A 10,704-nucleotide genomic window follows, 5' to 3' on the forward strand; every position below is an offset into this window, starting at 1 on the left:
GAAGGAGCTTCCTCCTTGAGGATTTCCCTATAACAATGAAATCACAGGTCCAATCTCTAGTTTATCTGAAGCATATCCCAACCCTGAACAATTGATTTGTCTAAAATTATTTGAGTCATCCTTTACTTTTGTAGAGCAGGTTTTGAGATTGTATTCATAGAATTCCTGAGTATGGTTTTGTAGGGAGACTCACACATTTTTAATAAATTCTGTGGTTGCTTTAAATGGCTTGTTCCATCTCTTCTGTAATTTGTTGTTAATATACAGAAAAGTTAACTATTTTGTGTTTTTTTTATCCTGCTACTTTACTGAAATTTTTATTTATTTCTTTTACTATTTTAGTTGACTCTGGGGTTCCCTAAAATATCACATCAACTGCAAAAAGTGATAATATTGTTTCTTCTTCAAATATGGTCATTCCTTCTTTTTTTCTCTTGTCTAATCACTACATATGTCATTTCTATTACTGTATTAAATAATAGTGTTATGAATAAATATCCTTGTTTTACCCTAAGTCTTATTGGAAAGGCCTTTTGTGTTTCCTCATGATAGATAAAGTTTTTGAGAAAATATACCATCTTTTTGTATAAAAAATAAATTATAGGAATAAAGGCTGAATCCCTTTCATTAACAGAGTCAACAGTATTTTACTGTCCCTTGATCCCATGCATGCAACAGACAAGTTGCCAGCTCCAGAAGCCTTGGTACAGCTAGCCAGTGACCTGTCCCCTTTCTTCTGGTGTAAGATGACTGGGACAGTGCCTCCTGTACCAAGGAGCAGAGTTCAACTTTAAAATTCAGGAAGTAGGATGGAAAATGAGCAAAACAAACAAAGAAACAAACAAACAAAAAAAGCCTTGACCGTATAAAGCTACTATGATGACAGGGAAGGTCAAAACACAAACTGAGATGAGGACAACAATGTCAAAACATCTAAATGCAGTACCTCAAAGTGAAATATGAATTGGTCTCAGGCCCAAAAAGTCCTCCTGGAAGAGCTTAAAAAGTACTTACAAAAATCAAATAGAGAGGTAGAAGAAAAAATGGGAAAAAAAAAATGAAAGTCATGCAAGAGAATCATTTAAAAAAAAGAGGGAAGAGCTTAGTAAAGGAAGCACAAAAGATGGGAAAAGATGTACAAAAATTCACTGAAGATCATAGCTCCTTTAAAAATAGTATAGGCCAGATGGAAAAGGAAGTACAAAAGCTAATTGAAGAAAATCATGCCTTAAAAACTACCTTATTAGGGGCAGCTAGGTGGCGCAGTGTATAGAGCATGGCCCTGAAGTCAGGAGGACCTGAGTTCAAATCCAGCCTCAGACAAAACACTTGACACTTACTAGCTGTGTGACCTTGGGCAAGTCACTTAACCCCAATTGCCTAAAAAAAATTAAAAAAACACCACTCTACCTCATTAGAAAAAAAAACTGAACTGGAACATAGGTCCAGGGGAAGTAATTTAAGAATTATTGGGCTACCTGGAAGCCTTGATAAAAAAGAGCCTGGAGAGCATCTTTCAAGAAATTATCAGGGGAAATTGCTCCAGTATAGTAGAACTAGAGGGCAAAATAGTAACTGAAAGAATTCACTGATCACCTCCTGAAAGAGATCCCAAAATGAAAACTTCCAGGAATATTATAGCCAAATTCCAGAATTCTCAGGTCAAGGAGAAAATATTGCAACCAGCCAGAAAGAAACAATTCAAACATCAAGGAGTCACAGTCAGGATTACACAGGATTTAGCAGCTTCTACATTAAAGAATAGGAAAGCCTGGAATATGACACTTCAGAAGGCAAAGGAGCTTGGATTACAACCAAAAATCTACTACCCAGAAAAAAACAGAGCATAATCTTTCAGGGGGAAAAATGGATATTCAATGAAATTGGGGACTTTCAAACATTCCTAATGAAAAGACCAGAACTGAAGAGAAAATCTGATTTTCTAATGCAAGACTCAAGAGAAGCATAAAAAGGGGGATGCAGAGCTAAGATGGCAGAGTCCTGAGCTCTCCTCCTAACCCTTTCAAATACCTTTAAAAACTCTAAACAAATTTTAGAGCAGAAGAACCCACAAACAGATGGAGTGAAACAAATTTCCAACTTGTAAGGTTGGCAGGAAATGTCTGTTGCACCAAGGTGAGAAAGGAGTGCAGTTCAGTGCAGGCTACACCAGAGTAGACCAGGACTCAGAAAACCTAGAGCAACCTCAGAATGACTGAATCACTGGCAGCAGTGGCAGTTTCCAGAACTCTCAGCCCACAGACACTAAAGACAACTTAGGGTAGCAGGAAAGGTCTGCCACACCTGGGTGAGAGTGGAGCACAGTGTAGTGCAGGCCATGTCATCACAGCCCAGGCCACAGCAAACCAGGAGCAGACCTTGGGAGTGACTGAATCAGCAGGAGAAGCATCAGTGGCTGCTTCTGAAGCTCTCTGCCTACAGATGGAAAAGAGTCAAACAACTGGTCAGAGGGAGATTGCAGGGGTCTTTTTGCTAGCACTGAGGCAGGACTCATTGCTTTGCCCATATTTGGATCTAGGTCACAGTCCTGGGTGGCAGTGCCAGGGAAAGGAGGAACACCAGCATAGCAGAGCTTGTGGCCAAAGTGGAGGTGGATTCTCCTTACAATTCCATGGGAGACAAGAGTGCTTACGGTCACTCACAGACCAGAGCACAGGCCAGGAGAGCAGTAAACACACCTCACCCTAGATCATAGCACCTTGGAAGAACTGAAAATTATACCTTTGGTTAATTTGGTTTAAAAAAAAAAAGATCAAATTACCAGTATCAAAAATGAAAAAAGAAAATTTACTACCAATGAAGAGAAAATTAAAGCAATAATTGGTAGTTATTTTGCCCAATTGTGTTCCAAGAAATCTGACAATCTAAGTGAAATGGATGAATGTTTACAAAACTACAAACTGCCCAGATTAACAGAAGGGGAAACAGAATATTTAAGTAACACAGTTTTAGAAAAATAAATTGATGAAGTTATCAATGAACTCTTTAGAAAAAATCCTCAGGCCCAGATTAATATACAAATGAATTCTACCAAACATTTAAAGAACTATTCATTCCAACATAATATGAAGTATTTGGAAAAATAGGTGATGAAGTCCTACTAAATTCCTTTTATAACAGAAATATAGTATTTCTATCTAAACCACGAAGAGCTAAAACAGAGAAAGAAAACTATAGACCAATTTCCCTCATGAATATTGATGCAAAAATTTTAAATAAAATACTAGTAAAGAGATTACAGCAATATATCACTAGAATCATGCACTATGACCAGGTGGGATTTATATCAGGAATGCAGAGCTGGTTCAGTATTAAGAAAACTATCAGCATAATTAACCATATCAAAAACAAAACTAACAGTATCTTAATAGATGCAGAAAAAGCTTTTCACAAAATACAGAACTCATTTTTATTTTTAAAAAAGAGAGCATAGAAATAAAGGGAGCTGTCCTTAAAATGATAATAGATAATAGTATCTATCTAAAATGATAATAGATAGTATCTATCTAAAACCATCAGCAAGCATTATCTATAGTGGGGATAAGCTAGAAGCCTTCCCCTTAAGATCAAGGGTGAAGAAGGATGCCAACTATCACCTCTATCATTCAATATTGTTTTAGAAATGCTAGCTTTAGCAATAAGAGAAGAAAAATAAATTGAAGGAATTAGTACAGGCAATGAGGAAACACTCTTTGCAGATGGTATCATGGTATATTCAGAGAATCTTAGAGAATCAACTAAAAAACTACTTAGTATAATTAACAACTTTATCAAAATTGCAGGATACAAAATAAAGCCATATAAATCATCATGTTTCTATATATTACCAAAAAAGTCCAGCAGCAAGAGATAGAAAGAGAAATTCCATTTAAAATAACTATAGACAATACAAAATACTTGGGAGTCTACCTGCCAAGACAAACCCAGGAATTATATGAACACAATTGTAAAACACTTTTCACACAAATAAAGTCAGATCTAAATAACTAGAGACATTATTTGCTCATGCATAGGCTGAACCAATATAATAAAATCACAGTTCTACCTAAATTAATTTATTTAATTCGGGGCCATACCAATCAGAGTACCAAAAATTATTTTGTAGAGCTAGAAAAAATAATAACAAAATTCATCTGGAAGAACAAAAGGTCAAGAATGTCAAGGGAATTAATGAAAAAATGAAAAGGAATGTGGCCTAGCCATAACAGATTTAAAATTATATTACAAAGCAGTAATCATCCAAATTATTTGGTACTGAGGGGCAGAGCCAAGATGGCAGAGTAAAAGTAGGGGCTTCATTGAGCTCTCCCCCAAACCCCTCCAAATCCCTGTAAAAATGGCTCTAAACAAATTCTAGAGCAGTAGAACCCACAAAAAGACAGAGTGAAACAAATTTCCAGCCCAAGACAACCTGGGTGGTAGATTAGAAAGGTCTATTGCAGCTTCAAAATGTCTTCCATACATTTTGGGAGATTCTCCAGGAATAGGTTCTATTTTGACACAGACTTCTTGGCCCTTTTTTGCAATATCCACTTGCTTATGGTTTACTTCAATAGTTGTAACTATTCCAATCTCAACAAAATTTTTACTAGGTACACACATGGGTGTGCCTTGTTTCACTTGACCTGCTTCAACAATTACACCCATCACTATTGGATCTCATGAATTGAAAATAAATTGGGGGAGTATTTTCATTTTACAGGGAAATACTGCAATATGTTTGAATTCTTCTTGTTTCTGTTTCTTATAGTATAGCCTATATTTTGTAAAAGCATCAAACAAATGGTACATAATTTCTGCACTAAAAATCTGGACTCCTAAACTATCAGCCATTTCCTGAGCATCACGTTCAATCCTCACATCAAAAGCCAAAATTGCTACATATTGAGGATCATGTTCCAACATCACTGAAGCCTTCATAACATCTTTTTTATGAACAGGGCCTATCTTAATTCCCGCATATGGTACTTCTGAAGTTTTAAAAAATTCAAGTAATGCCTCTAAAGAGCCCAATGTGGAAGCCTGCACATAGACACCTTTTTCTTCTAATTTGATAGCATTTGGTGTCTGTTTTAATTCGTGAATCAGCTCATCTTTGAGAACTGGGACTTCATCTTGTTAGCAAGATCAGTCGACAGTCCACTGATGCATTGAAGGATTGGTTCAGAGATGAAATGCAGAAGAGTGACTGGCAACTTTTTGTGGAGCTGAAGAAAGTATTTGAAATCATCTAATTTTTCCACAGTGGGCAGGAAAAGTAGTAAACTTACTATTCTGTTGTACTGTCACCAAGAAAACCAAGCAAAAAAAAAATTGAGAAACAATGTGTTGGACTTTGATGGACTTAAGTTTGGAAGGAAAAAATAGGTGGATAAAATGTTTTCCATGAGAAACCAAGAAACTTACACTGGTTTGACAGTGGTCAATTTACATGTCCCCACACTTCCAATGTTCCTGTTCACCTGTCCCACTACCTTTCCCTTCCCTTCTTTACTGACTGCTGTTTAAAGTTTGCCCTATCCCAAATTTGAATTTTTATTACAGAACTAAAGCTCTTTCAATTTTATGTTGATTAAATCAGTACTGCAGTATTTGATTAACCAAGCTTCTGCAGACTTTGTTATTCTTAGACTTTTTTGATGTAAGAAATACTTCTTTATTTATGCATATTCTTTCCTCAGTGATTTTCCAGCATTCTGCTTTGTGCCTACAGAAATTTTTTAAAATAGAAAATTAGGTAATATGATATTTCTGTATTTGCTTTGTGTGAAACAATGATGTAAAGCATAGCTGGCTGCCTTTTATTGCTTGTACAATCCATGGAAGTCAACGTAAACTGTAATTATTACAATACAGAGCCACAAATAAAGGGAATGGACATTGACCATCAAAAAAAGAAAAAGAAAAAGAAAAAGAAAGGTCTATTGCACTGGCCTGGGAGAGAAAAGCAGTTCAAAGACCAGGCCTCAGTGAACCTGAAGCAGCCTTCAGAGGACTGAATCACAGGCAGCTGTGGTGGTTTCTAGACTTCTCAACCTAAAAAATGCCAAAGGAAAAGTCTGTGAACACGGTGAGACAGAAGCTCAGTCCTAGCCCCAGTCCTGGAGAAGCCCCAGGGTGGTGGCTACTTCCAGGGCTTCCAGACCACAGACTAAGGGGGAATTCAGTGGCTGATCAGAGGTGGATTGCAGGGATCTCTTGCTTTGCCTGTGCTTGGATCTGGGTTGCAGTTCTGGGTGGCGATCCTGGGGTGAGAAGGCGTGCTGGCTTGGTGGAGCTTATAGTGGTGGTGCAGAGAGAATCTCCCTCACAGTTCCAAGGCAGAAAAGAGTGCTTGTGGTCACTCATAGACCAGAGCACAGGCCAGGAAAGGAGTAAACACCTCACCCTTGATTATACCACCTTGGAAGAACTGAAAACTTACAGGTCCCTAGAAGTATCTCTGAAAACACCTGCACAAAACCCCTGAAGTTTGGGACAGTACATTCTCCACACTGGAAGCAGACCCCTACCTTAAGAGAGTTTAAAACTGAAGTAATTGGCTGGGATTATGAGCAAACTGCATGAAAAAGTCAGACCATAGCATCTTACTTTGGTAACAAACAAGATCAAAACATACAACTAGAAGAAGACAACAAAGTTAAAGCTCCTACATCCAAAGCCTTCAAGAAAAATATGAGTCGGTCACAGGCCATGGAAAAGCTCAAAAAGGATTTTGAGAAGCAAGTAAGAGAAGTAGAGGAAAACTAGGAAGAAAAATGAAAGTGATGCAAGAAAATCATGAAAAACTAGTCAACAGCTTGCTAAAGGAGACCTAAAAAAATACTGAAGAAAATAACAGCTTGAAAAATAGCCTAAAAAAAATTTTTTTTTTAAATAGCCTAACCCAAATAGCAAAAGAGGTCCAAAAAGCCAATGAGGAAAAGAATGCCTTAAAAAACAGAAGTGGCCAAACAGAAAAGGAAGTCCAAAAGCTCACTGAAGGAAATATTTCCTTAAAAATTAGAATGGAGCAATTGGAAGCTAGAGATTTTATGAGAAATCAAGACATTGCAAAAGAATGAAAAACTAGAAGACAATGTGAAATATCTCATTGGAAAAACAACTGACCTGGAAAATAGATCCAGGAGAGATAATTTAGAAACTGTCAGATTATCAGAAAGCCATGATGAAAAAAAGAGCCTAGATATCATCTTTCAAGAAATTATCAAGGAAAACTGCCCTGATATTCTAGAACTAGAGAGTAAAGTAGAAATGGAAAGACTCCATCAATCACCTCCTGAGAGAGATTCTCAAAGGAAAACTCCTAGGAATATTGTAGCCAAATTCCAGAGTTCCCAGATCAAGGAGAAAATATTGCAAGCATCCAGAAAGAAACAATTCAAGTACTGTGGAAACATAATCAGGATAATGCAGGATTTAGCAACTTCCACGTCAAGGGACTGGAGGGCTTGGAATATGATATTCCAGAAGGCAAGGGAGATAGGATTACAGCCAAGAGTCACCTACCTAGCAAAACTGAGTATAATCCTTCAGGGTAAAAAATTGTCAGTCAGTGAAATAGAGGACTTTTGAGCATTCTTAATGAAAAGACGAGCTGAATATACAATTTGACTTTCAAATACAAGACTCAAGTGAAACATGGAAGAGGTAAACAGGAAAGAGAAATCATAAGAGACTTATTAAGGTTGAACTGTTTACATTCCTGTGGAAAGATGATATTTGTAACTCATGAGACCTTTGTCAGTATTAGGGTAGTGGGAGGGAAAAATTATATGTATAGGTAGATAGATAGATAGATAGATAGATAGATAGATAGATAGATAGATGGCACAGGGTGAGTTAAAGATGAAGGGGTGATATCTGGAGAATAAAATTAAGAGGTGAGAGAGGATTATACAAGGAGAAGAAAAGGAGAGGTAGAATGGGGTAAACTATCTCACATAAAACAGAGAAGAAAAGTCTTCTTCAGTGGAGGGGAAGTGGGGGAAGGTGAGAGGGAATGAATAAATCTTATTCATTAAGAGGTGAGAGAGGATTATAAAAGAAGGAGAAAAGGAGAGGTAGAATAGGGTAAACTGTCTCACATAAAACAGACAAGAAAAGTCTTCTTCGGTGGAGGGGAAGTGGGGGAAGGTGAGAGGGAATGAATAAATATTATTCTCATTGGATTTGGCTTAAAGAGGGAATAACATACACACTCAATTGGGTATGGTAATCTATCTTACCCTACAGGAAAATAGGGGGAAGGGGACAAGAGAGCAGGGAGATGATAGAGGGCAGGGCAGATTGGTGGAGGGGATGAACAGAAGCAAACACTTCTGAAGAGGGACAGGGTCAAAAGAGAGAATAGAATAAATGGGAGGCAGGATAGGATGAAGGGAAATATAGTTAGTTTTTCACAACATGACTACTATGTAAGTGTTTTGCATGACTACACAAGTATAACCTGTGTTGTTGCTTGCCTTCTCAATGAGGGTGGGTTGGAAGGGAAGAAGGGAGAAAATTTGGAACCCAAAGATTTAAAAACAAATGTTAAAAAATTGTTTTCACATGCAACTGGGAAATAAGATATACAGGCAATGGGGTATAGAAATCTATCCTACCCTATAGGAAAATAGAAGAGAAAGAGGATAAGAGAAGGTGGGGGAGATAGAAGGGAGGGCAGATTAGGGGAAAGGGTATTCCAAATGCACATTGTCTTGGGGTTGGGGGAGGGACAAGATGAGGAGAAAATTTGGAACTCAAAATCTTATGGATGTGAATGTTGAAAACCAAAATTAAGTAAATAAATGAATTTTTTTAAAAAAGAAGAAAGAAGAAAAAAACTATTTAGTACTCACTGAGAAATAGAGTGGTGGATCAGTGGAATAGGTTAGGTACACAAGACACAATAGTCAATGCCTACAGTAATCTACTTTTTGATAAACCCAAAGACTCCCCCTTCTGGGATAAGAACTCACTGTTTGACAAAACCTACTGGGAAATCTCAGAAACAGTATGGCAGGGGCAGCTAGGTGGCACAGTGGATAGAGCACTGGCCTTGGAGTTAGGAGGACTTGAGTTCAAATCGGGCCTCAGACACATAACAGTTACTAGCTGTGTGACCCTGGGCAAGTCACTTAACCCCATTGCCTAAAAACAAAACAAAAACAAAAAGAAAACTAAAAAACAGTATGGCAGAAACTAGGCATAGATCAACAACTTACATTGTGTAACAAGTTAAGGTCAAAACAGGTTCGTGATCTAGACATAAAAGGTGATAACTTAAGAAAAATTAATAGAGCAAGGAATAATTTACCTGTCAGATTTATGGAGAAGGGAAGAATTTATGATCAAACAAGAGATAGTAAGCATTATAAGATATAAAATAGATAGTTTTGATGACATTAAATTTAAAAGTTTTGGCACAAACAAAACCAATGAAACCAAGATTGAAGGATAGCAGAAAGCTGGGAAACAATTTTTACATCAAGTGTCTCTGATAAGGGCCTCATTTCTTAAATATATAGATAACTAAATCAAATTTGTAAGAATACAACTCATTCCCCAACTGATAAATGGTCAAAGGATAAAAAGGTCAAAGGCAGTTTTCAGATGAAGAAATCAAAGCTATCTATATCCATATGAAAAAATGCTCTAAGTCACTATTGTTTAGAGAAATGCAAATTAAAACAGCTCTGAAATACTACTTTACAATTATCAGATTGGCTAATACAACAAAAAGGAAAAATAACAAATGTTGGAGAAGATGTGAGAAAATTGGGGCACTAATGCACTGCTGGCTGAGTGGTGAACTGATCCAAATATTCTGGAGAGCAATTTGGAACTATGCCCAAAAAGCAATCAAACTGTGATACCCTTTGGTCCAGCAATACCAATTCTAGGTCTGTATCTCAATGAGATTCATAAAAAAAGGGAAAGGACCTGCATGTACAAAAAATATTTAAAGCAACTCTTTTTGTGGTGGCAAAGAATTGGAAATTGAGGGGATGCCCATCAATTGGAGAATGGCTGAACAAGTTATAGTATAAGAATGTAATAGAATACTATTGTGCCATAAGAAATAATGAGCAAGTGGGTTTCAAAACACCTGGAAAGACTTACATGAATTGATGCTGAGTGAAGTGAGCAGAACCAAGAGAACATTGTACATAGTAACAGCAACATTGTGCCATGACCAACTTTGACAAACTTAGCTCTTAGCAATACAATAATCCAAGACAATTCCAAAAGACTCTTGATATAAAATTCTATCCAACACTAGAGAAAGAACTATGGAGTGTGAATGCAGATTGCAGCATAGTATTTTCATTTTTGTGTGTGTTTTTTTCATTTTGTTTTATTTTTTCTTTCACAACATGCCTAATAGGGAAATATGTTTTACATGACTGCACATATGTAAACTATATCAAATTGCTTATGTCTAGAAAGGAGGGAGGAAAGGGAGGGAGAGAGAAAATTTGGAATTCAAAATTTTATCTAAAAAACTGAATGGCAAAAATTGTCTTTATATGTAATTGGAAAAAATGAAATACTATTAAAAACAGTATTTATCTAAAATCAAGATGGTACAATATCTATTTATATAATTATATATTTTTCTTGTTTTTGTTAGTAATGTGATTTTTGTATTTGTAATTTTTCTTAATACTGACCCAGTCTGGCATTCTTAGTATAAAC

This window comes from Phascolarctos cinereus, unplaced genomic scaffold (assembly GCF_003287225.1).
Source record: "Phascolarctos cinereus isolate Bilbo 61053 unplaced genomic scaffold, phaCin_HiC Scaffold_8;HRSCAF=390, whole genome shotgun sequence".
Classification (NCBI taxonomy): Eukaryota; Metazoa; Chordata; class Mammalia; order Diprotodontia; family Phascolarctidae; genus Phascolarctos; species Phascolarctos cinereus.